The 27,567-nt window shown below is 40.7% G+C and overlaps 1 long non-coding RNA gene across 1 annotated transcript; it reads right to left on the reverse strand.

Moving 5' to 3' along the window:
- On the reverse strand, positions 1–27,567 carry LOC142070978 (uncharacterized). The gene is made up of 3 exons (XR_012666932.1): positions 26,900–27,567; positions 5,105–5,212; positions 1–377 (listed from the first exon to the last, which is right to left on the reverse strand). It is a non-coding gene; the product is annotated as an uncharacterized LOC142070978 (long non-coding RNA).

Consider the following 27,567-nt stretch of genomic DNA (forward strand, 5'->3'; position numbering starts at 1 on the left):
AAAGATTATGCATACAGATATGAATAAAATTCTTAGGTCAGTTTCATAGCAGAAATGGTGAGCAGCTGATTTTGTAAAAGTTCTTCCAGAATCAATTTAGTAAGTTACGGTCCAGTAGCCAGTCCATGTGTAGAGTTTGTTCAAATTCTTCCATGAGAATTATTAGGGTAATCCAAATTGACTTGGAGACCTCAGTCTTGCAGCTTGAACTTCCTCTGACAAAGTTTAAGCAGATCTGAGATGGCAAGGATCAGGCCTGAAGCTTCCTTTATAGTTCTCTAGTGGGCTAATAGCCTCTTGACAGCAAGATCACTGGAGGGGCCTTTCCAGATGAAGTGGCAGTGAATATTGTTGCTTTGAAGCTAAACTTCTATTTCCTATGTATACACAGATAAACTAGTAGTATTAATTAACATAAGGCAATTATCCATTCAAACTCTCAAGGCACTCCATTATGGCACAGACCATTTAAGCACAAGACAATGCAAGTAATATTTCCTGCAATATTTTACATCTTTGATCTTAAGGTTAACTGAATCACCCACGTGCATAATATAATGTAATTAAGACATGAAAGGGAATTAGCATCCACAAGTTAATCTGGTTACATTGTTAATAACATCTAACAAGATATAGGTAAACACAGACAAATACAATTAGTATTTACCTCTAATTCTCTAACAATACAGAACTCTCGTCTATTTAACTTGGCTTTGATACTTAGGGCCATTTCTTGTAGATGTTTACCATTTTAATACTTCTCTAATATGTCCTTAAAAGTTGATTTTGGGTCACTTAGCCTGCTGGTTGTTTAACGCTCGCTGGCTCAGTGTCAAACTGTCTAGACAATTAACTGCAAGGTAAACATACAATTGTAATTGGACGAACCACAAAAACTGTGGTGTGGGATAAACAAAGGAGAAAGTCTATGTAAATTCTCAGGGTCATTGCCCTTGGATGAGTGTGGGGGCAGGTCTAGAACCCTCGAACTGGTAAATTAGCCTTTTCTGTTTGTGCTCTTTGATTGTAGATGCCTAGTCTTATGATTAATAAACCAAATCTGACCTTGACCAGCTAATGTTTCAAATCAATAAATAATCTAAATAACTCATTAAGGTACAGTAACAAAGGTTCTAAATTCTGGCAATGTAAACAGTGGGAAAGTGGAAGGTTGTATTTCTTGACAAGTTCATGAGCCAGTATTGTTGGATGCCAAATAAAATCTTCCTTTATTGTCATGCCCCATTTTGACCATTTTTATGTGATGTTATTCTGCAAGGGGGTAAATTAAAATTGCTTAATACATACAGGAAAGTAAATGCTGCTAGAGATTTGGCAGTGATTGATTCTAGGGATGAAATAATGGCCCACTGAAGTCAATGGCAAAGCTACCACTGACTTCAGAGAAGCAAGGATTTCACTCCCGATCTCTCTTTCCCCCCCCCCCCCCCCCCCAAGTAAGATAGTGGAGATCATAAAAATTGTCCATCTCTCTTGTTTAGTATACAAGGATGGAATCTTCTGAAGCAGAGTACAAGTGTTTAGGCATGGAATTCATTTGCAGCACTGAGATACAACATCAGAATAAATGTAGAGGGAATCATGAAAAGTTTGACCTTGTCAAGTGTAGAGATTTTACATTAGTCAATCTGGCATTCTTAAAATAGGTTTCAAGGTAAGGAAAGCTGATGTAAGAATTTGGAAAGATTAGTATCAAGAATGATCTGAAAGCTAGAGACCCATCATAACACGCTTGTATTAACACACAGTTAATGCTATATTTACTATTGAGACTGAGAGAAGGCATTTTGTTGGGCCCATCAGCATCCTATCAATAGAAAGTTCATGTTGATGGAGAATTTGCAGTTACCATTATCTCAGCAGTGCACTCTTTAGAGCACCTTCATATTTTTTTTATTGCGGGGGCAGGAATTAAAATTGATACTTACAGGTTGATTGGGTGAGTTGCTGTAATGTAAAGATGCAAGAAGTGAATGTCAAATGTTGACTAAGTTGTAAAAAGTGATGAGATATACAATTAAATAGGTCTATAAATATCAAAGTCATGATTTAACCATCTTACCTGATTGAAAACGGATATGTCCATGGAAGCAATAAGACTTGTAGGTGAAAATGTGTACTTTTGTCTATATGGGTAAGGCTATTATATTAAGGACATACAATAGAAGAGATTAAACAGATGGAAGGGAATGTTAGAGTGGTGGAAAAGCAAATTAATGGGATTATAGAAAAAGGAAAATGAATGGAAAAGTGGATGAAACAATGAAAGCAGCAAGCCGGAAGAGAGTTGCATAGTTCTAGGCTTGTGTAGTTGCTACCTACAAGGTATCTGAAACTAGAAACATCAACAATTGCTCACACTTTCTTTTTCCCCAACCTGCAGGAGAAATAGCTTGATTAGTTTATGTACTTTTGGCTTCTTTGTTTCCGCTTGTGTAAGGATGTGGGTTCATTGTGCATGGATTTGTGAAGAAGTTACTAAGGGCAAGCTAAGTTTTTCATTTAGTTCTGAAAGTGGTGAAATCCAAGGTCCTCTTTTTCCCTTGTGCGGATGATCTCTATTGTCTAAGAGTATGTCCAATACTGGAACTGAGGGTGTAATTTCCCACTTGAGTAGACATACTATGCTAGCTTTAATTGAGCTAGCGCTCTAAGAATGGAAATGTAGCCATAGCTAAGTGAATAGCAGAACAGCTAGTCACTGTGAGGACGATCCCATCCAAGACTCTAGATATGTACATGGGGTGACTAGACTGCCCTATGGCTGCCGCTGTGGTTACACTTTTATTTTTAGTGTGCTAGCTCAATCAGAACTTGTGCAGGTATGTCAACTCAAGCTGCAAATTATTCATCCTAGTTCCAGTGTAGACACAACTTGAATCTTGGTCCTGCAAAAGGTCTCTTACATCCCATTCACCGATCAATAATTTCACAGTTCCAGTGAAGCATAGCTGTCCAGGGTGGCCATAGTCATGGACGGAGAGGGGGATCTTTCTTGTTAGGGGAGCCAAGTAAGCATATCACCATAATATCTGGACCTCTTACTGGTAGCTACTGATCTGTCCAGATTTGTGCCTGATAAGGTGGACAGAATCTTTGGGCCAGCCACATATGGAAGTTGTTTTTCTGCCATGAAAACATCCAACAGCATTGAGGAGAGCCACCATCTAAAATGTTCACATTGGAGTTACTACTAGAGCTCTGTGGAGCACAGAAATCCTGTTTCACAAAGGATTTCAAAATTGGTTTCATTTTGAGTAAGAATAACCCCCCCAAATCTTAACATTTTGAATTTTTTCCCCCACAGGAAAATCCCCCCCCCCCCCATTAAATTTTAGATAAACCAAAATGTTTCATTTCAACAGAATCTAAACATTTTGATTTTGACTTTTTAAAATTTTACAGTATTTAGTATAGCATAAAATAAAATTCAAAACAAACAGTCATTTCAAAACAAATCAAAAATTGCAATATTTCATTCCAGAAATATAAAACATGGGACATTTTGACATTATTGGAACCTTTTACCAGTTTTTCTGCTCCACAAAATTTCTGTGAAATCAACACAATTTCATGAAGTGTTTTGATTTAGGTGGAACTGCATTTTCTGATGGAAAATGGTTCCATTGAATTTTTCTGATCAGCTCTAGTTACTACCACAAATAAGGGGGAAAGTACAGATTAGCTCCTCACGCAACAGCTACATGTGAAATATGAAAGGTTTAAGTGAATGATTCATGCAGGATAATGTTCAGCTACTGTCAATTTTTCTTACAAAAATGTAAGTGCTTCTGAACAAAACCATCATACGACCCTAATGAGCGTAGCTATTAGCTATCACCAGTTATAGCAATGTGACTCTGATAATGAGAGGTCCAAATCATTTAGTAGCAGGGATTAATAAATGAAATTGTTGAAATAAGAGAAGAGCCTGAATCAAAACCCAAGTTACAAATGCCTCCACATTTTGAAATAAGGTTTAAAATCTGTATCCAAATTATGCAGCTCAGGTCCATCTCTAATTTAAACGCATTGAGCAGGAATTGATAGGAGTGCCTTTGCTTTATTTTTCAGTAGTTCATTAGTTTGATTTTCCTTGGTGATTGCACAAAGAGGATGTTAGTCGGCAAGAGGTTACTAGGAATTATGAATCATCCTAATCCTTTGTCAGGCACAGCCATTTCTGTTAGAATTTGACTAGAAAGATACCTCCATTTTATTTAGACACAGCTAACATCACATACTGATCCTCCAAGAACGCTGTTAACCTAAAATAAACAGAGCTTGAATGCTACAAAATAATCATAATTAGCACAGGATGCACTTATCTTTTATTTGATCATTTTAAAGCTTTTCGATTTTATGGAAGGGGAAACTCAGGCAGAGCTTAAAACCTAAATTTTCAAAAACTTTAGACAAATCCTACATGAGACCTTGTTTTATAGTGCAGGAGGGAGAGGGGCTTGCATGAGATTTTCAAAAGGGCATAGAAGGTTGAGCTTTGGGCATGCACAAATGGTCTGGGCCACAGGATAGATACTTGCCTTCAGAATTGTGAGGGGGCTACCCAGTTGAATTTAGGAGTACAGCAGCTACTTGTGGCCAAGTCAGGTGTAAGCTAAGAGGCATGTGAGGAGAGAGCCCAGCAGCAGGAGGACTGAACAGGAACTACTGCTCAAAATAGGCAGCAGCTGAGGAATGGAACTCTAGCCCCACACCCAGTTTACTGGAGCAAGAGAGACAGAGGAAGGGCTTCAGGGAAAGAATCAAGTTTATAGGAGAGAGGGAGACCGACAGTCAGATTAGTGGTGGTCAGAGTTGAAAAGGCAGGGGATGCACTCCAAAAATCTGTGGCTATACTCTTGTCTAGACTAGTTTCTGAGAGAAGCATCAGAAAGCTTTGCTGTGGGCTGGTGCAAGGTCTTTGAAAATGTATTCCTAGGAGACTTGCCTAAGGGCACACATCAAATCAGAGTCAGGAATTGAAACTTGTCTCCTGCCTCCCAGGCCCCTGCTTTAAGCACAGTGCTGCCTATCTGGGAGCTCTTCTTCCTTTCCATGCATATTTACTAAAAGCACTTACTTTAACAAAGCAACATGCTTTTCCATCCCTCAATCCTAGTCTCTCTCAGTTGACACACACGATTAGGATAGATGAATTCTCAGGTGACTTAGGTTGCTCTGCTTTACTCTGTGGAAAGACAATGCTATAATTGTGTCCAACTGTTGAAAGAGCAGCTCATTTAAAGAAACAGAACACTTTCTCTCAGCATTTACTTCCATCAGCCTGCAGCCTTGGTTCCTGAATTTTGCACATAGGTGCTTCACTGGATTTTGTTTTCATTGTTTGTGAGGGCAATGTCACTGAGGCTGATCTGCTGCAGCTGAAGATATTGAAGAAGACCAGGAACGCATAGATACAAAGGGGAGATGCAAATTAAATGACTTTTTTCTGTAAAATGTATGGTGTGGACAGAAACAAACATCCTGAAAAGAACAATTTTCTAACAGTAATTAAACAAGAAACCATCCACCTTCTGTATTCATTAAATACCCCTTTATAACACTTGATGTAAAAGTCCTCTGATCTTGCGTCCAGCTGACGTAGATAAAATCTCATTATGAGCTCATCATTAGGTGGACTCTGGAAGTTTTTGTCTGACACATCAGGTACTGGCCTTTGCTGAAGGTTAGATGAATCAATAGTTTGATGAATCCCAGTAACCTTCATACTACTTTCTTTATAGCACTTAAAATGCTTAGTCCCATAGGATGCAAGTTTAAAAAGATAGTAATATATCTGAGAAGCCTATGTATTTTATTTAGGGATTAGGTGGTGCTTGGCTTATGCTCGCCCTTTGTATCAGGGGGAATTTCACCTTCAGTGTCTACTTAGTCCTTATTCAGGCAAAAGCCGCAATTGAGAACTACCTATAGTAATGAGTTCACTGGAAGTTTTACCTGACTAGGGCCAAATAAAAATTAGAACTTCAACATTTGGTCCAAAAACAGCCTGTCAAGTGACTGTGCAAAGACATTTATTTTCTGGTTGTTTTACTACAAGAAGTTATTAGACCAACCTATGTGCCATAGATGATGCCTATTATAGGCCTGAGGTCATTAGGACTACTCTCCTGAGTAACTGGTAATTATTGTATGGGGGGGGCTGCAGATTCAGACTCTATGCTAGAGTATCACCTCAAGAGAGAATGGTGAATCATAGAATATCAGGGTTGGAAGGGACCTCAGGAGGTCATCTAGTCCAACCCCCTGCTCAAAGCAGGGCCAATCCCCAATATTTGCCCCAGATCCCTAAATGGCCCCCTCAAGGATTGAACTCACAACCCTGGGTTTGCTGCAGGTAATGCTCAAACCACTGAGCTATCCCTCCCTTCCAGGGAAAGAAAGCTGAGTAATACTGGTGTCAAGGTTCCTTCCCCACTCTGAACGCTAGGGTACAGATGTGGGGACCTGCATGAAAACCTCCTAAGCTTATCTTTACCAGCTTAGGTCAAAACTTCCCCAAGGTACAAAATATTCCACCATTTGTCCTTGGATTGGCCGCTACCACCACCAAACAAATACTGGTTACTGGGGAAGAGCTGTTTGGACACGTCTTTCCCCCCAAAATACTTCCCAAAACCTTGCACCCCACTTCCTGGACAAGGTTTGGTAAAAAGCCTCACCAATTTGCCTAGGTGACTACAGACCCAGACCCTTGGATCTGAGAACAATGAAAAAGCATTCAGTTTTCTTACAAGAAGACTTTTAATAGAAATAGGAGTAAATAGAAGTAAAGAAATCCCCTCTGTAAAATCAGGATGGTAGATACCTTACAGGGTAATTAGATTCAAAACATAGAGAATCCCTCTAGGCAAAACCTTAAGTTACAAAAAAGATACACAGACAGAAATAGTTATTCTATTCAGCACAATTCTTTTCTCAGCCATTTAAAGAAATCATAATCTAACACATACCTAGCTAGATTACTTACTAAAAGTTCTAAGACTCCATTCCTGGTCTATCCCCGACAAAGACAGACACATAGACCCTTTGTTTCTCTCCCTCCTCCCAGCTTTTGAAAGTATCTTGTCTCCTCATTGGTCATTTTGGTCAGGTGCCAGCGAGGTTACCTTTAGCTTCTTAACCCTTTACAGGTGAGAGGAGTTTCCCTCTGGCTAGGAGGAATTTTAAAGGGGTTTACCCTTCCTTTTATCTTTATGACAACTGGCATCTACTATAAGGTGTGATTGAGGCAGAATTCTTATATCAGAGCAAGAGCACCAGTTATGTACACTTAGGTACCTCTATGTGGCATAAAGAGGGAGATATTTTAAAATTAAAATATCTTTTCAGTTTATATATATATATTACAGGTGGAGCTTGTAGTAATGCTGACAGCTAACGTTGTCCAGTACTGTCCATTATAAGACCCTGTTTTAATTTACTTATAAACATATAACATTTGGGCGGAAGTTCCCCACACCATCTGTCTGCCTCAGGCTTAAGTTTTAAGAAAGTTTCAGCCAAAAGCATTCATCTGTTTCTCAGAACAAGGTTAGGGGAAAATAAGTTGTTTTGCCAATGCTAAAAATCCCTATAAACATCACATTGAGAACCTTTAGCATCTTCATGCTTTGGAGCAAGGACTAAATTTCACAGGGGGATTGCCCTGATGTTAAGGATGTGCCTTTTGTCATCCCTGTGAAAATTAGCCCAAGTTATAAATCTCTGAAAATCTCAGTTCACATATGCTCAGTAGAGATTTGTTAGACTGTGGCAGCAAAATTCCCTGAAGATTCCCTCTACACTGAGTATACTCCAGATCAGGACTGCAGGTTCTGAGAAGGACTTGCCCTGCAATTGCTGCTCCTGGCAGCCAGAGACAGGTGTGGCACTGGAGTGAGGAACAGAAAGTAGTAGTGCGGCTCTCTTCTGTGTTCTTAATGCTCCCACTGCTGGTGCCCAGGCAGCAACAAGGAGGAAGAGAAAGTAGTGTCAGTGGAATGCCAGGGTGCAGGGGTGCTGAGAGGAAGTGTCTGGAATAAGGGAATTGGGACATGCGAGGGGACAGGAAACAGACTGGGATAAGGAACAGGGAGTAGAGTCTGGGACAAGGGGATGGAAGTGCAGGAAAACTGGAGCTAGGAAGTGGACCGGTTGGGGGTTGTGAACTATGACTAGGACAGATTGGAGGGGCTAAGGCAAAAAAGGGCAGGCAGGAGCAGGGCAGAAAATACACTCTAGAGTACATTCTCCACTCAGATCCTGGAATAGACATTCCATCTGCCATCAATAAATAGCTGTGAAACCTACTGCCAAAATATATGCCTCATCTCCCATTAGTGTTTGGCCCTCAGAGGATGGCAGCCTACTAGTGCTATCAGTTGCAAGTGACCTAGTGAGGTCATAAGTTTTAATCAAATAAATAAAACAAAAATTATTCCCCACCTAACAGCATCTATAAGCAAATATGTTATACTTGCACAACTCTTGCCCTTCCTTCCTCCATTGGCCCCCCTGTACTTTCTGCATTTGCTTGAGCCTCTGAGGGTTTGTCTATATGACCATAGTTCATGGGAAGCTGGGGTGTAAATCTACCACATGCACTAACCAGGTGGACCCTGCTGCTATATACTAAAAGTTCTCTAGTGTGCTTTTATCTACTTCCATTTCAAAGGAGGGTAGATTAAAGTGCACCAGGGAATTTTTAGTGTACAACACCAGAGTCCACCTAGGCACTTAGTGCATGACAGCCTAGTGCATGTAAGATTTACACCCCAGCCTGCCATGAACTAAGTGTTTGTACAGACCTGCCCTGAGCGACATCCTCAGCTGGTGTAAAGATGTGTTCCTACATCAGCTCCAACAAGACGTAAGCATGTGCACAAGTGTTTTACTGCGACGAGAACTTGAGCTACATACCATGCTCCTGGAGTAAAGATACAATCCTTGCACCTAACTGAGCACAGTCTGAGTTTGGGCCCCAAGGCTTTTGAAATAATTTTGTTAAATTGCATAAGAAAAAAAAATGCTTCATTGACAAATGGTGCTAATGTGTTGATGGCAGAAATTACAAATAGGAAATCTGTTTTTTGTACATTAATAAATATAGAAAAATCTGTTATCTGGCATATGATCAATCCTGGTGCTTTATGTGACAAAGATATTGCATACGGAGACTTTTGTGCAGGTCATATATCAACATTCTGTGAACAGCTGTATCTATATGTGCATGCAGCCTGCTGACCATATTTCACAAACATGCACTTGCCATACAGTGATGTGTATATTTTTATAATATCCACTTTATTATTTAGAAAGGGAATTATAGAAGGTGTTTACATTGCATAAGTAACTTTTTAAGTTACAATTACATACTGGCGCTAAGCTTCTTTGAAGTATGAGGTACTGTGTGCCATAAAGCTTTAATAGGATATAAAATGCTTCATTAAGTATTATCTAACATGTCTAAACCCAAAATGCAGGCTAAAGATGCGGTACTTTGAATTTTATTATGCTTTCCCCAAGCATCATATGTATAATTACAGTCCCAAATGATTAATTTCCATGCTTAAATGTAAGCAGAAAATGAAGTTCTAGGGTTGACTTTGGAATATAAATGTGTTGTAGAGTTTGGAAAGGATTATAGTCCTGGTTCTCTAATCTGGTCTGTGCAGGCAAACTCTTGTGAATGCTTGTAGCCACATTAACTTCAATATGAGAGTAAGATCAGACTGGCACCTTAGATATTGCCAAGCAGGAGGATACCACAGTGGCAGAGTGTGATAAAGGACACTCTCATGAGCACCTCTTGTTGGCTGGATACAAACCTGCACTCCCCCTCTCTCTCTGCTCCCGGTGCCCCCTGTCAGCTGTTAACCTCATCAGGTGGGTCTTTGGTGGCCCAGCCCTCCAGCCAAGTCAGACACAGTCAATATGTACAAACAACCCCCTTTCAGGGTAACAAAGGTCCAGCCAGGACTATCACTGAGCCCTTGTTGATATCTGAGGCCCTGTCTCTGGGCTCAGTTCTCAGCCCCTTTGGGCTAGCTTTAAGTCTGTCCCTACCCTGTTACAGAGCAGTGCCCCCAGACCTGTCTCCATGGAGACTCTTTGCCTTTTGTAATTTCCCAGCTTTCCAGACAGGCCACTTCTTAACTTCAGTCCCCTTCTGGGGGTAACAAAGTTCAACAAAGGGTTGACCTTCTTCAGGGTCTTCAGCCCCGTCCCTGGGCTTGTTTAAACTCACAGCCCCTTTCTTGTGCTCCCAAAAGAAACTTGTCCCCTTCTCAGGGCTTTTGCCATTTCACCAGTGGAAGGATCTGTGCCTGCCCACTACTCTGGGTCTCAGCCCAGGGATCCTACAAATAGCAGCCATGGCCTGCTTCCTTTGATAGTTGCTGCTGCTTTACCTGGGCTGCTTCCCATTCTGTCCCATCACCTCCATCTGTTACCTTAGGATTATGGTCCTTAGATTCATTGTCTGTTCCCTGCTTGAGCAAGGTCTCCCCGCAGGTGTCCTCACCTGGAGAGTTTCAGAGTCTTCTAGTTCTTCCTCACCCTTCTGGTCCCAGCCAGCAACTAACCTGCTCAACCCTTGCAACTCCTTTTATCTGAGCCTCCTGTGCCCTGATTGGCTGCTTCCCTGCAAGTTTTCTAGGTAGGCTTGGAGGACCCATCTTCACTGTTCCTTTTCTGGAGCAAGGTGCAGTAGGACCATGAGGTCTGCAGCAGGGGGCCTCAAAGGGCTCAGCATACCCCAGCACAGAGAGCTTGGGAGGCAATGGATCATTGGTGTTGCCACCTTCAATTATACGTGTTAGCTTGAAAAGGCACCAGACACCTAAAGCCACTGGGAGACAGTGAACTCCCCTTAGCTCTGCCACTGTATGCACTTGTAACAACTGTACAGTTCTTCAGGTATAAGGGACAATACCAACTCAAAATCTAGTTACTTGAAAAAGCGTTAAAGATGGCATTATTTGGGTGAGAGGGAATGTGGCATACTTGCAAAATTTGTAGGCCCAAAATGAGAGGCAGGAACAAGGCTGGAGGGAAATTGACTTGCCAGATCTATGCAAGGCACATAAAATATTCTTGTTAAAAAACAGTATTATGGCTAAGGGGTTGATTGTGCAAGACTGGAGAACAGCTAATAATTGAAGAAATCTGCAGAATGGTTATTAGCAGTAAGTCATCTGGATAATGCAGAGCACATTTCATCAGGTAATGCTGAGTTTTTGAGATATATGGTCTTGCTTCCTTGAATTATGATTAAGAATAGTTAGTAGCTAAATATTTGACCTGACTTTCTCTTGTATTCATTGATATTCTGGTGTAAGTTAACTCTCTTATGAAATCAGTTTTTCATAGATTGACTTCACTTAGAGTGGAGTTTCATTATACCCAGAGTAACTGGGGGATGATGCCTCTATTCCTGATGCAGGGGTGAGGAGCATCCAGACTGTCTCTGTTCTCTGCTCTAAGGATCCTCAGAATATAGCTCCTCTTTACTGCCCAGCCAGGTAATGCTAGCAGGGCTACCCCGTGTGATTCCAGAGAGTAATAAACAATGGCTCTCCTAGGCTACACTTAGTCTTGTGAATAAATTTTGACTAAATTTTATCCCATCCACATGCACAAATGTGTTAGCAGAGAACATTTTTTTAAATTATGCCCCAGCATAGATACACTGGTTTGTACTTCTCCTACTTAGCCACATTGTTTTCTGTTTTCCTGTCTGATTTCTTTTCAGGTCTGTATTTTGATTTTATCCTTGCTAAATGTCTTTTAAATACTTCTCTATATCCCTCCCACCCCCACCTCCCAAGGTGGTACTAAAGTCACACCAGTTTTCTTTAACTTATTTCACATTCCTTAGGAGTCTGATTTTCTAAAATGCAGTACTGTATCTTTGTTATTGCCCATTCTACAAAGCCTTATCAGCACTTCAGACCTGATATTGTGATCATTAAATCTTCTAGGCTCCCTAACTTTCACAATATTTGTCACGTCTGGCTCATTTCCAGCTACTACATCCAGTATATCCTGTCATCTGGCCTGGCTGGTATTTGACACATACTCTGTAAAGAAGCAATCCTGCACTCCCCTTCTGGTCATGCTTCCTTCCTTAGGTTTCCCACTGTCTTCCCAGTCAACATTTAGGTAATTGAACTCCTAACACGATCACTGCATTGGCATTGTTGTAGACTTCCTTTATCTGCAAACATTTCCTGGTGTGCTTTCTCATCCTTTCCAGAAAGTCTCTGGTTACAGCTACAGACCAACTTTTTCATATTTAATTCTTCACTTTGCTCCATATGGTCCCTGCTGTGTTGGCCAAAATCCTAGTACCGTTTATTTTTGTTTACTCAGTATTCCCCCTACTCATATTGCTGTCCCTCCACCTACTTTTATTTTACCCAGCCTGTCTGTAAACTCTATATGTTGGTAATTTAATCTTCCAACTGATAAGTTGGCTTAACTAAGTCTGTCATTTCAATTAAATCACACTTCTCCCTCAACATATGTTTCTAATTCAGCAACCTTGCTATATATGTTCCTAGCATTTGCAAAACACATTTATCCCATTCTTTGTCCCATCTCCTCACTTTTTCTTATAGCATTTGGAGTAAGAACAGCCTTCCACAGAGCCTTGCCATTGAATCATAGAAGATTAGGGTTGTAAGAGACCTAAGGAGGTCATCTAGTCCAATCCCCTGCTCAAAGCAGGACCAACACCAACTAAATTATCCCAGCAAAGGCTTTGTCAAGCCGGGCCTTAAAAACCTCTAAGGATTGAGATTCCACCACCTCCTTAGGTAATCCATTCCAGTGCTTCATACCCTCCTGGTGAAATAGTGCTTCCTAATATCCAACCTAGACCTCCCCCACTGCAACTTGAGACAATTGCTTCTTGTTCTGTCATCTGCCACCACTGAGAACAGCCGAGCTCTAGCCTCTTTGGAACCCCCCTTCAGGTAGTTGAAGGCTGCTATCAAATCCCCCCTCACTCTTCTCTTCTGCAGACTAAATAACCCCAGTTCCCTCAGCCTCTCCTTGTAAGTCATGTGCCCCAGCCCCTAATCATTTTTATTGCCCTCTGCTGGACTCGCTCCAATTTGTCCACATCCCTTCTGTAGTGGGGGGACCAAAACTGGACGCAATACTCCAGGTGTGGCCTCACCAGTGCCGAATAGAAGGGAATAATCACTTCCCTCCATCTGCTGGCAATGCTCCTACTAATACAGACCAATATGCCATTGGCCTTCTTGGCAATGAGGGCACACTGCTGACTCATATCCAGCTTCTTGTCCACTGTAATCCCCAGGTCCTTTTCTGCAGAACGGCTGCTTAGCCAATCGGTCCTCAGCCTGTAGCAGTGCATGAGGTTCTTCCTTCCTAAGTGCAGGACTCTGCACTTGTTCTTGTTGAACCTCTGATTTCTTTTGGCCCAATCCTCCAATTTGTCTAGGTCACTCTGTACCGTATCTCTACCCTCCATCGTATCTACTTCTCCCCCCATCTTAGTGTCATCTGTGAACTTGCTGGGGGTGCAATTCATCCCATCATCCAAATCATTGATAAAGATGTTGAACAAAACCGGCCCCAGGACCAACCCCTGCGGCACGCCACTTGATACCGGCTGCCAACCAGACATCAAATCGTCGATCACCACCCGTTGAGCCCAACAATCTAGCCAGCTTTCTCTCCACCTTATAGTCCATTCATCCAATTCATACTTTTTTAACTTGCTGGCAAGAATACTGTGGGAGACCATATAAAAAGCTTTGCTAAAGTCAAAATATATCACATCCACTGCTTTCCCCATATCCACAGAGCCAGTTATCTCATCATAGAAGGCAATCAGGTTGGTCAGGCATGACTTACCCTTGGTGAATCCATATTGACTCTTCCTGATCACCTTCCTCTCCTCCAAGTGCTTCAAAATGGATTCCTTGAGGACCTGCTCCATGATTTTGCCACCTTAGAGACTAACCAATTTATTTGAGCATAAGCATGTAGCTCACGAAAGCTTATGCTCAAATAAATTGGTTAGTCTCTAAGGTGCCACAAGTACTCCTGTTCTTTTTGCGAATACAGACTAACACGGCTGTTACTCTGAAACCTATGATTTTGCCAGGGACTGAAGTGAGGCTGAATGGTCTGTAGTTCTACAGGTTCTCTTTCTTTCCTTTTTTAAATATGGGCACTATATTTACCTTTTTCCAATCATCTGGGACCTCCCCGATCACCACAAATTTTCAAAGATAACGGCCAGTCGCTCTGCAGTCACATCAGCCAACTCCCTCAGCATCCTTGGATGCATTAGATCTGGACCCATGGACTTGTGCATGTCCAGCTTTTCTAAATAGTCCTTTACCTGTTCTTTCACCACTGAGGGCTGCTTTGACTTCCCATTGTTCTCTTTTAGCCCACAGGACCATCACGATCCTTATCTTTTTGTCTGTATGAACTCTGGTTGTTTGAGCATTACAAAAAATGAAGTCTCCTTCAGTTACTTGTTTCTTCACAATTTAAAGCTCTTCTTACAAACCCAGTCATTTTTGATCCTGAAAAGTTGCTAACCCTTCTGTTCAAGCAAGGATCCTCATCACATTCAGAGAAGGTTTTGGTATTCAGAGAGGAAAGAATTAGTGGTTGGTCAACAGGATTAGTCCTTTTCTTTCTTGATTCATAGCCGACCTTGGAAGGATACCTAAGAAGTTTACCTGTATCATTTCTGTTCTTTTTTTCCCAGTTCCTTGGAGTAACCCTTGATTCTGTCAAACCTCCTTCTCAGTTATGGTCTCAGCTAAGACTATAATTACAGGAAATTTCCCAACATCTTTTTCCCTATCTTGCAGGTAGTTCCCTCGAAAGCAACATACTTAATATATTGGTCTGGGTTATATATGTCCCAGTTTTATTTCTTCACTATTGAGTCAGCAGTTGGCTTTAGTATTCTCTGTGTATTACAATGCTAAATATCACCACCAAGTTCTTGTGAATAATTTATGAGAATAATCCTAATCTTAGAAAGAAGAAATTGTTCATCTGTAATATCAAAATATGTACAATGCTTGTCCAACTATTTTATAGTTGTCCATGGAAAGAAGGGTTTAGGCCAGAACATGGGGATAATTGAAAGCTGACAATTTACTATTCTGAACTGGAATAGTCTTAATTAACTCTTTTGGCAATGCTGCCTATCAGTGGAGCAGTACCTTTACTATCCAGATGACTGGTTACATCAGTGCTTTACAACAGTTCCAAGGATATTAAGGGTCCTATCCATCTCCCCCCAAAATCAATGGAAGGCTTTCCATTTACTTTCAATATGGCCATAAAATAATTCCACTTTAAGAAAAAAAATCAGATTTATAGCTTCTATTTTCATCTATTCCCTCCCCATGCCCATCTTCTGTATTTTGTCCATAGCTCTTCGCCTTCTATTTCCCTTTGTCTTACTTATACCCATTATTGCTCCATTCCCCCCACTTCTTTTCACATACTTGCCTATATCTTGTCTACATCTATTCGAACACCTTCCATTTTCTTATCTTTGTCCCCTACCGTACTATCCCCATCTCTTCTAGTTCCATTCCTGAGGCATTTTGCAGCACACTTCTGATTAGCTGTATTTTCCCAGAGGAGCACAACTATCCTGGCAAGTCATAGTTGGGGAGTTGGACCCTTGAGTAGGTGGGATGAAGTGCTGGAAAATTCCAGAGACTCTTCTCACTCTTCACATGGCTAGAACACTACTCATGAAATGTTTACTTAGGACAAGAAGTTAAACATATCCTATCACAGGGAATTTAGTTAGGCAAAATATATTCATCCAACTTGGAACATGCTCTGGACATTGGAGGGGAAATCCCTGTTCTTGCAAAAGGTGCTACTAGATCTGAAGCCTGAATGGACATATATTGTGGGCATAACACTGACACTTATTTGTAGAAATTGGGCCCTTACTGGCCATAGATGATCAGATCTTCAATTTTATATATCATCTAAAAAACATCTCCAGGGGGCATATTGTCCCTAGTATCATACTGGTTCCTTTGTTCAGTACTGGCTGAGAATCTGAATCTACGGAATCTTCAGCACCACTTTCTACAGCATTTTGGGTATTCCTTGGAATGTCCCATCCACGTACAAGTTGAGACATAGGGTACATCTACACTGCAATCAGGAGGTGTAATTTCAGCTTCTGTAGGCATAGTGTTACTCAAGCTATCTTGGGTAACACTATCAGCCCTCACAGCAGGGTTTGCAACATGGGCTAGCCTCTTGAGCACAACACTTCTGAGCACCCTGGGTACCTACTCAGGTGGTTAGCCACCCATTCTGTCACATATGCATTGCTATTGTTACTTAAGCTAGCTCTGATCTACTAGATCAAAGCTAGGTTGGGTATGCCTAAATTACGGCAGTAGATATACCCATAGTTAAAGCAGAATCAGGAGCAAGAAAGTTATCAAAGGGGGAAAAAGGAACAAGAAAGAGGAGAAGATGAGCTGCAGTACAGATGGGGTTATGAAAAAAGAAGTCACTCCCAGGATAACAGGAAAGAAGAAGACGTGCATGACAGAACAAGACAGGTAGACAATACAGAAAGGAAGTGAACAAATGTAGAGGAACAAACAGAAATAGAAGTAGAGCTGGCTGGAAAATGGAATTCCTCTGTTGCAAAAAATTCAATTTTTTTTGGAAAGAAGTCTTGTAGAACAGGAAAAAAAGCCAAACATTCAAAACTTCAAGAGAGGAAAAAAATCTTAAATTACATTTCAGAAGAACCAAAACAGAATTTTTCCATGCTCCCAGCTGCCCAACTCTGCATGCTCTGCCTCCATGCAGCAGCCTCCTGGGACTGTCTTATGCCCTGGGCAGTGTAAGTAGGCAGCTTTCTGGACAAGCTGGCCAGCCTGCCTGCCTAGTTTCTATTGAAAGTTCCGATGGAATCAACATGTTCCCATGTAACATGTCAATTCCATCGAATCAACATTTTCTGATGAAACAGTGTTCTGTCAGAAAAATTCCAACCAGCTCTCAATAGAAGAAAAAACAATATATTTATTGTAGAACTGGAATAAAGAACAGAGGAAGATACGATCAGTTCCAGAGAATGAAAAAGATGATGATTACAGAAAGGGAACACAATGTTTAAAAACATGTGACTAAATAACCTATTCCTTTAACTTGACAAATAACAAGGCATCAGTGGCAAAAATTAGTGTAGAACTGTTAGCTTATATAGTGTTAAAAGCATAATCACGTCAATTGCTTATTTTCATCAGTTCCAGTATCTACCAAGAGCTGAAATGGAAATGATTCATTCTGTGGCAATAGTATTTTTGCATCTTTGAGAAAAGTCACTAGGATTTTGCTGCAAAGAGTTCTGTAGTAATTCAGTGAGGGACCTGTAAGATGGTTATATCACTGGCTCTTTTGTGGATTTTACTCTGCCTTGTAAAGATTTTTTTAAAAAGTGTAGTAGGTCACAATTTGGAGTGCTGCATGATTTTTTAAAAATTATTTGTGCCAATTTAGAATCTCATCTCACTCCCACCATGAAAGATCTTGAAAGTGACAGATTCTGGCCCAGTGTGTCTGCACAATCACCTTTGGTGTCACCCTACTGAAATCAGTGCAAGCTGAGGAAGCTTAGCACGTTCCATAAGGGGCTCAGTACCTCAAAGGATCAAGTTCACACTGCACAGTGGTAGTCAGAAGTGAGGTGAAAATATGCACTACTAGTGGGTATTACTTGCTAAGTTCACTACCTTCTGCACAATCATTACAGCCTTTGGAAATAAAGAATTCCTGTCATACAAGTCAGTGTGGACAGGCAATACGTGCACATAGGGCAAAACGTTGCCCTTCAGTATGAATGTACATTTATATTTTAGTCTCACTGGGAGCTGCACATACTTAGGGCAAACTTTGGCCTATAGTGTACTAACAAGGACTTGCTCACATAAGCAGTTCTTTGGAATATTTAGCCCACTCTGAATGATCTGCATGAGCATTTAGAAGAAATACAGCTTGTCTTCAAAGTTTAGTTAACATTCTATATAGGCTGCTTGCCATGATGACTAATGTACTGCAACCTTGCTGCTATGCATTAAACATCATGAAAACGTACATCTGCATTGGATTTTCTCTTTCCTTTGTTTCTAAAGTGCTGAGTTCTGCTAAAAAAAATTGGATGGAAATAAAATCTGAGAAGCCTTGCCAATTTTAGTGAAATGATAGCACAGTTATATTATCCCTTAATGAAACATGCATAGAGGGCTGATTGATTTATGGAGCAATTTTTTGCATCATTACCTAACTTGATTGTGTACAAATAGTTTTCTGCATTCACTGCTGTAGTGTCCCTGTATTTCTTTTAATATGTTTATTTCAAGTTCTGATGTCTCTGTATGCAGGACTGAAAGATCTGAAGCTTTTAAACTAAACTGTGTTGATACCATGTGAAGCTGTTTATTAAATTTTTAAACATTTTAACAACATCTCCAAAGATGGCAGAGAAATATATATGTATTTTAATTATATGACTCAGTGGATCAGAGAGGGAAACTTTAGACCGTCTGAGTTTCTTTCCTTGCCTTTAGGCCCTGATCTTGCAAAAAAGCCCATGAAATCAATGGGGCTCCACATGGATGCAGAAATTTGCCAACCTGGAACTCACTGCAGGATGTCAGGTGATCTAGTTACAACATGGTTAAAAATGGTAGTCTAGTTAGTAACTAATTACACCCTCATAACTAGGATGAACTTTGGATTGCCCAAAAGTTTTAACTCTGTTAGAGGCATGGTTACGCCCTATCCATCCTCATTTAATATTTATATTCCCATAATGGTAAGAGGCCCAACCAGATTTTCTTTTTGCAAAGTGTTGCATGAATGTGACAGACAAAATCACTGCTCTGAAGAATTTACAGTCTCAGCCAGCCCTTTAGCCATGAATTATCCCTTGATTTGATTATAGGTACAGTACAGATGGGTCTTCATTTGTTTTGAAATTTTTGAAAACACTTTCAAAATTCCAAGATATCTAATTTTGATTATCACATATGATTGCTGATCCCTCTCTGTGTGGGCCTGATTCTAATTTATACTAAGGCCACCACTTGACACTACTCTGGTAGAATCAGAATGATAGATTCAGGCCATGTGCATAAGTGAGAAAGAGAAATAATTTAAATGAATGGCATGGAGGAATTGTTCACTTCAACAGGAAACACCTCAAAATGTTTAAATATAATGGTCCAAATTCACCTCTGGAGTAATTACATTGTCATTAAATTCTATTATTCAGGGATGACTTTGGCCTGTTGTAGAAAAAAGTAGAAAGTGCTATTGCTACCCAGTGGTAGGAAGTGTCAAAATGATTCACACATTCACAATTTACAGTATAGTGTGTGTGTGTGTGGGGGGGGAATTATTCTTCCTTTGAATTTGTTTCAAGTGTTTGTAAATATATAGTTTTCTATATGGAGCTGTCATTTCTACCTTGATTTGGGTAGATTTTTAATTCTGAAGGGAGTCACCTGGACTTGAAAAAGGGACCCCTAATAGCTTCGTAATGGGGTTGGTAAATTCCACAGTGAGCCACAAGCACATGTAGGGTTCCACTCTGGGTGGCTATTGCACAGGTGCTCCAGAAGGAAGCATTCTCTGCCTGTGCTGTTCACATAAGTATCAGGCAACATCGCAATCTTTTTCATCCCTATGGAGCACCCAAAAGAGGGTGGGTGTGGGGAAAGGCATCTGCCCAACAGTCCAGCCACTTCCCCAGCAGCAAGTTGGGAGGACCCAGGCCTGCCCACCACACTGGGCCCCAACCCAAGGACCCTTTAAATAACAACCTCTTGCTACTCCTCAGAAACCTCTGTCAATGCTGCTCTATTTCCCTGGGCACTTCACTGCCTCAGCACCTTCTTTGCCCTCACCGCAGAGCACTCAGCTACTCAGTCCCAGGAGCCAGCCATGGCTCTGTCCAAGGTGCTTATAGTACTCTCAGTCCTCCAGGGATGCAGTTCTTACTCACTGGGCTCCCAGCAGCAACTGATCCTATTCTACCCTGCAGCTCACTTTTACCTAAGCCTGCTGGGCCTGGATTGGTTGCTTTCTGCAACTTGTTCCTGACTGGCTGTGCTTTATGCAGCCTCTCTGGGCTGCTAGAAGGACTCACCTCCATTGCTGCCTCTGGGGCAGGGCATGATTAACCCCTTCTATGCCTGTGTGCCATAGGCACCCCATCACAGCTCAGTACAAATGAAAGAATAGAAGAGTGCACTTACAGCATGCAGGCACACCACCTTCATATGTCATTTTTTACTCAGAAGTACCTTTTATATTGCATAACTTAGGCTGCAAGTCATATAGCCACAGTCAGGTGAACATGAACCCCCTGTTGTTGCTGCTTACTTACTGGATGTGCTTTCATTCTTCTGAGCTTAGGAGGCCATGCTCTCACAAGACCCAGGACAAAGACAGCACTGTGTCACTTGGTTTTAAAAATGAGCACACAAACCAGTACCTACGGCTTGGCAGCCAGAAGCCGTTTCATAAGTGGTTCACAGCAAGCAGCATGACACCAGGCTTCTTTCTTACAGAGAGAAGTAGGAATACTTTGACAGTTTTCAGTGAGGAGAGCGATGTCTCGCTGTGCATATTGCACAAACCTGTTGGTCAGGGACTCTCTCAACACGAGTAGGTTGACCTAATTGGCATTGTCAAAAAAATCTGCTGACACTTTTCTCACATAGTAAAAGCCAATAAAAACACTAAAAGCTCTGCTGGAGTGGAAATCTCTCACAGAAAGCTAGCTGGGGAAAAAAAGATGTTGCCAGGAAGCTGAATTCTATGTAGAGTATTGTATGCTGGAGAGGCTCCAGGGACAGCAGTTGACTGTGGATGATTACCCACAACCAACAAAGCTGCTAGTTGAAGATATTACAGCAATTTAAATTTGTATAGCACCTTTCACATCAAAGAAAGACCCAAAGCTATTCACTACAACATGATCTAATATTGACACAGTTCATTGTGATTTAAGGTGAATAAGATTTCAGTGCAGACTGGCTCTGGAGTCAAGCGGGCATTGAAATATTTGCTAGGCCCCCACAGCATCAGCATCAAAGGTTAGATTCTTTACGGATAGTTGGGAGCCTAGCTGGGTAAATAGGAGTCTTGGAGAGAGGGTTGTTAAGAGCCTGGGGAGAGGGTCAAAGTGCATGGGGTTCTGTGCAGCCAAGCCATGGGCTTGATAACTGCTTGTTGACATGACTGCAAAGAGAAAGAAGCCTATATATGTGTGCTTATATATGGAAGTGGAAGCTGCAAGATAGTTCCCTTTCCCACACCCTGTGACCTATCATTTGGGTCCGAACAAGATTCAGATGTGCATTTCATTTTTAATGCATTTCATTTGTGTGTGTCTGTGTGTGTGTGTGCATGAGCAATGTTCTTTATTTGGAACATCTTGAGTTTCATACATCACTGATCAGTAGGCCACACAAGATGCAAAGGCAGGGATCTGAAGGTAGGATAGGAGCTGTGGTGGGTTGGTAGTGCTTGCTGTGCTCACATAGCCCCAGAGCTACCTAGCAATAATATCCTTCCAGAATTCATTATACTCCCTTTTTCCACTGTAAAACAGGAATACACATCACTGCTTTAAGAACATGACCTGTGGAAGCATAAGGGACTATAACTTAGCCAGGCAGTTTTAGGAAGTCCAGATTATAAAAAAAACCCCAACCCATAATCAATCCTGCGAGAAACAGAGGTACACACAAGGTAGTAGCATCAGCATCTACATAAGGATATGATCTCATGGGATTTAGACAGTGGATGTGCAGTACTGTGTTGTCTTAGAAACAGAGCAGATACAGAACTGACTGATTTCACTATAATAAGTGTTAATAAGCATGAGTATGAGATTGTTATTAGAACTGCTCAGGAGACCCAATTAAAATATCCTCTGTCTTTCCAAAATTTTACCACAAGAAAGTAACACTGCTGAAGGTGGGGTAGAGGCAGTATCTGCAGATCTATGTGAAAAATGAAATTGCTCATGATTATCAACACTTGGGGAAACCAACCAAGAGTAATAGCAATGGCAGCCAAATCACAATTCTGCAATAAGTTATTAGAGGAAAATTATAGTTCATTAAGTTATCAGCAACGGTACATGAAAATCTTAGAATTCCAAATGCATTCATGTATTTCTCCTCACCACACACACAGAGAGTTAACTCCGGTTGGTTCCACCACAGCTGCTGCCATGCAGTCACGGGGATGAGAATTTAAGCCAAACTCAGCATGGAGGGCATGGAAAGCAGAACAAAGGCTTTGTAATCTGTGGGCCTAAGGATAGCTCCCCACAGATATTTGGCTTTCATTAGGTTGCAGGCCTATGGCCGCTGACTTCTCCCCAAACTTCCCATTCTCACCCAAGGATCATATGAAGTTAATGTCATAGGGTTCACCTCATGGCATTTCCAAGGCCATCTCAGGTACAATATGGCCCCATATGATTAGTTCAATCCATGGCAGGTTAAAATGGTGCCTAATGACACATTTCTCTAAATCTGCTTTTCAACAGTCAAATTTTTGTTCTGCTTCCACTATTTTAGTATTTAATATAATAAAAATAGTCATTAAGGCCCAGATCCACAAAGGTATTTAGGTTGCTAACTTCATGTACTGTCTTTTTAGTCTTATTTATCATTTCTTAAGTAAAGGTCCAGAGTAACCTCTGTCTATACTGTCTATTTAATAAATACTGTTTAAAAAACCTTATCCCTGCACTCTGGGCTATACTTCCTCTAAATTGTCCCATCCTTTGTCTCTGGATAATTCTTATTACAATCAAATTTGTCAATAATTAAGTCTAAACTAATCAAGCTCCCCTGATCAGAGTTCTAGCCTTTCTGAAGAGATCACATTGATATATCTTGGTCTGATAAAGAATGATGTAAACCAAAATTGTTGATGGCCTTATAGGCTTCTCTTTACCGCATAGCTATTTCCCAGTCTATTTTCTCTAGCTGCTCGCCTTTAAATTGTCCTTAATTTTCAGTCAAACTGTCTCTGCTATGCCAACCATAATGCTTGTATAATTTATTTATTAACATTTCCCCTCATCAGTACTGTTGCTATTTCTGTTCCTGCTTCATTTTGTCTGAACCCCTGTCTCTTGGTAGTTTATTGCCAAATTCTACTTCTTTAAAATCAATGGGGCTACAGAGGTGTGTGTGACAGCAAAATTTGACCTTCAGTTATTTTCTGGGTTCAACCATGTATCTGTTATTCCAATACTACCAAATTATTCATTGAAATTAAGCAGTTTAGGATCACATTTTACAATATTTTCCCATTTTACTTTAGTCCAACTAGAACTTGTTCTGGATCCAATTATTTATGAGCTGAGAATATTTATGAATTTATTAATTTAAGCAAATATTAGTCTGCAAAAAAAAAAGTCACATAACTTTCCTGATTTGGGGAATGTATTGAATAGTCATAAGTATTTCATAGCTCAGACAGTGTTTTCAGAGTATAAATGGATCTTGAAGTGTTCATTACAAATACTACAGCCTGTGTTGTGGGAACAAGAATACCTGAGTTCTCTCCCCAGTACTGCTGTGACGTTCTGAGTGATCATGGTATGCAGCATGCATACTTTTAATAATCAGTTCTGACTATATAGCACCCCTCATATATAAATGCATGTCTTAGAAAGCATTAACACAAACTAATTTCTGTCTTATTTCCCCTTTATTCAATAGAACTGACCTCCACCTTCTATCTAGGCATCCCATCATCCCAGGAAAGATTCCTCTACACACTTAAGGACTGGTTCAGTCCTTTTTCTTATTTTTTCATTTGGATAAGGTGGCAAAAGTAACATTTTGTTTTATGGTCACTGAAATTATACACTATCTAATGGGAGGGTTACTATTCTCCTACTTATGATTCAAATAGTCATGATGATAACTAGTGATAGCTTTAACTGGTGCAAAGACCATGATAAAGAAAATTGACACTGAAAGTGACTGATCATTAATCAGGTTTATTTGTCTACAGCTATTCCTCTCAATGGATGTCATCATCTACTGACAATTAAAACTGCAACATGTGCATAAATCACTCTCCCCTTCTCCCCCTCTCCCCAGCATTTCTACAAACTCATAAGGGAATATAAATGGTTTTGTTGCTACATGGCATATAACTATACTACATAATAATCTGTTCACTGCAGCTATTCTTCCACTACTCTTTTGTTCTATTTATCCTGTTATTATTACAGCACATTTTTCATCTGTATAATATTCCAGTGGGACAGACCGTGTTGTTCACATTCCAATTACATACAGTCCATAAATTAAAGCTGCTAAAAGCAATTGCCACAAACTTGGCATGATCGGTATTCTTGTAGTTTGGAATTTACAAAATGTTTGAGGCTAAGCATTTGTTCACTTTCTCTCCCCTTCACTTAATTAAAGCTAAAAGCAAGGGAAGAATAAAAAAATGCAGCAAACTGCAAGATACAGCAGCGGGTGAAGATCTGAGGGAAAAAGGAGGAGTTAAAGTTTAATTATCAAAAGCTACTTACTAAACCAATGCTTCTCTCTTCCCTAACAGAAAAAGAGGGCTAGAGAGTTAGGGTCCATATAGTACTCTTAATACATTCAGAGAACTCCCACAGCCACTAATATTAATACTTGGCTCAGAGAAATTGTTCAGATTAAGGGCCAGATTTGTGTGCACAGATAGCCTTCAGGTGCCTGACTGCCCACCTGTCTGCACACAGATATTTGCTTTGCTGGCACATATTTAGAAATTTGTTGGCATCTACAAATGTTTGCATGTGCTTAACTTTGAAAATCTGGCCCTAAATTACTTGTTCTGTGTGACCCAGAAAGTCAATGGTCAAGCTGTGTCTGGACACTATGGGTGAAATCCCAGTTCCACTGAAGTCAGTGGTGCCAGGATTTAAAATCTGGTTTCTGTCTCCTTTCCCCATGTTCCATACATAGTAGCCCACTCCTCCCAACAGAAGCTGCAGACATGGAACAAGAGCAGTATATGTGGTTTTGCCAAAATAACTGAAAATTCCTGGGGGGAAATGGGAAGAGAAAAAATCCAAGTTAAAATATTGTTTCTATATTGTTCCTTTAGCTGTAGTTTGAACATAACAAAGAAGATCAGGAAGTGTAAACATATAAATCTGCAGATCATGCTTCCTTAGCTCCTGTGACTTGCCAGGGAACTACGCTGTAGCTTCTGTCATGGAGGATCTGGCCATCTGCCTCTCTCTGTTTCTTTCTCCACACAAAGTACAATCTATCCCATGTTTTCCAAGCTCAGGCTCCCTTGCGACTGCTTTATCTGAACTCCATTGCCTTGTGGATTCCTCATATGATAGATCTCAACTTGCTCCAGCAGAAACATTCTTCTCTATTGCATAGATGCAGCTGCTGGGCCTGAAGGCAGGGCTCAACGCAGTTCCTATGCTATACAACTGTATACAGAAATTATTTTTATATATAACTTTTGACAAAAAAGTTTTTATTTATTTTTATTTTTTTAAATCGCTGCAGGATCCTAAACACATACTTTGCAAGACATTTTTAATGGCTACATTATAAATCCCTGAGACCAGAGATCTTAAAAAAGCAGCTCTGAGAAATTCTTCCATGTGTCTGAATAGTCATATACATATCTGTCATATACAAAGGTACAAATAGCACTATTATAATAAAGCTACAGGACCCTGGGCTCCTACCTCCACCGACATCCATTAATTCTAAGTGTATCCTTTTTAACACCCTCCTCATTATGACTCAAGTATCATGGTCTCCCAATAGCAGATGGAGTGAGTGGTGTACTCTATGTAATAAGCTCAAAATTGGAATGTAAAACTGAACTGATTTTGTTTCACCTGCACAGAAAAGATAAAAATTGTCTGAATGGCACAGATCTGGTTGCTAATTCCTCAGATCTGAATGTTAATTAGAGATTTGCTGGAAATTAAATATTGGGGCTTGTGCAGTGTTAAGGCATTGTGACACATTCCCCTCTCCACAAATACAGCACTCATTTCTTGAATTATCAGTCCAGCTTTAAGAGCAGGATGTGGCTATCTCCTCTGCTAACAGAACAAAACAACAATTTCTAATTTTTTGGGAGGAAGGGGGGATTGCAGTGACACAAAGGGCAGGCAATTAGACACCTGGTGGTCACTGAGACTCAATGGGACTTGGGTTCCTAACTTCCATTTGCGCCTTTGAAAAAATCTCCCCCTGAAAGTATTTTATCCCAGACCTTCACCCTGCAAAAAGTGTGTGTGTGTGGGGGGGGGGGTCAGGCTCAGTAAATGCCTGATATGAATGTAATTTAAGTGCTATTATTTTTATAGGAATCACCATCAGCCTCTCCCCCAAAACGGGAATAAATCCTGTCACCTGCTCCGACATCTGAGAGGGAGAGTCCAGGATTCCCTCACAGCAGCATTAGTAGAGGAAGAGTCAGACTGATAGAAGTGAGGGCCAGACTCCAGTACTGTCTTCCTTCTTACATGAAGGAATCCACTGAGGGGTGGAAGTAGTTGCCGTCAGAGACAAGTAAGGTGTACAGGGAGCACTGCTTGTCTTGGAAGGGGAAGTGACACTCAGTAGGAACTAACCCAGAAATGACAGTGTTATGCTACACAAAGCACACGGGATCTTTTATAAGAGAGAAGGCAAATAGGCCATATTTGTTGAAAATACAACAGTTAGCATATGCTTTTCAGTCACACACACATACACATCATGCATATCATCCTACCAGCTGATGTTTTTATAGTTACCATTCTGGAGTCTGGATCAATCTAGTGGCCAGCCAGATTGGTCTCAGAGGGGAGCCGGGCTCTGTTGGTCGCGATCTGATGCTCCTGGAGTAGTGGCAAGACGAACCCAAAATTCCATGGCAAAGCACCCTGTACTTATAGTTCTTTTTCTCTGTTGAAGTCTATGGATTTTGCTGTGTCACTTTGTGACAGGTTACTCCTTAACTGGTGCATCTTTTGATGTAAACATTCCAAAACACCTCCGAGAGGGTTATCCTGTCCTGGTTCCGATTTAATCAATTGTCCTGTCTTTAGGGGTGCCAGCCTTCCCCTCAGGGTCAGGTTTGGTAAAAATCCTCACCAATTTGCATAGGTGATCACAGACCCAAACCCTTGGATCTTAAGAACAATGAAAAAAGCATTCAGTTCTTGGAAAGAAGAATTTTAATAGAAGTAACAATAAAAAGAATCACCTCTGTAAAATCAGGATGGTAAATACCTTACAGGGTAATTAGATTCAAAACATAGAGAATCCCTCTAGGCAAAACCTTAAGTTACAAAAAGACACACAGACAGGAATATTCATTCTATTCAGCACAGCTTATTTTCTCAGCCATTTAAAGAAATCATAATCTAATGCATATCTAGCTAGATTACTTACTAAGTTCTAAGACTCCATTCCTGTTCTG

Source organism: Caretta caretta, chromosome 2, assembly GCF_965140235.1.
Source record: "Caretta caretta isolate rCarCar2 chromosome 2, rCarCar1.hap1, whole genome shotgun sequence".
Taxonomy (NCBI): Eukaryota; Metazoa; Chordata; order Testudines; family Cheloniidae; genus Caretta; species Caretta caretta.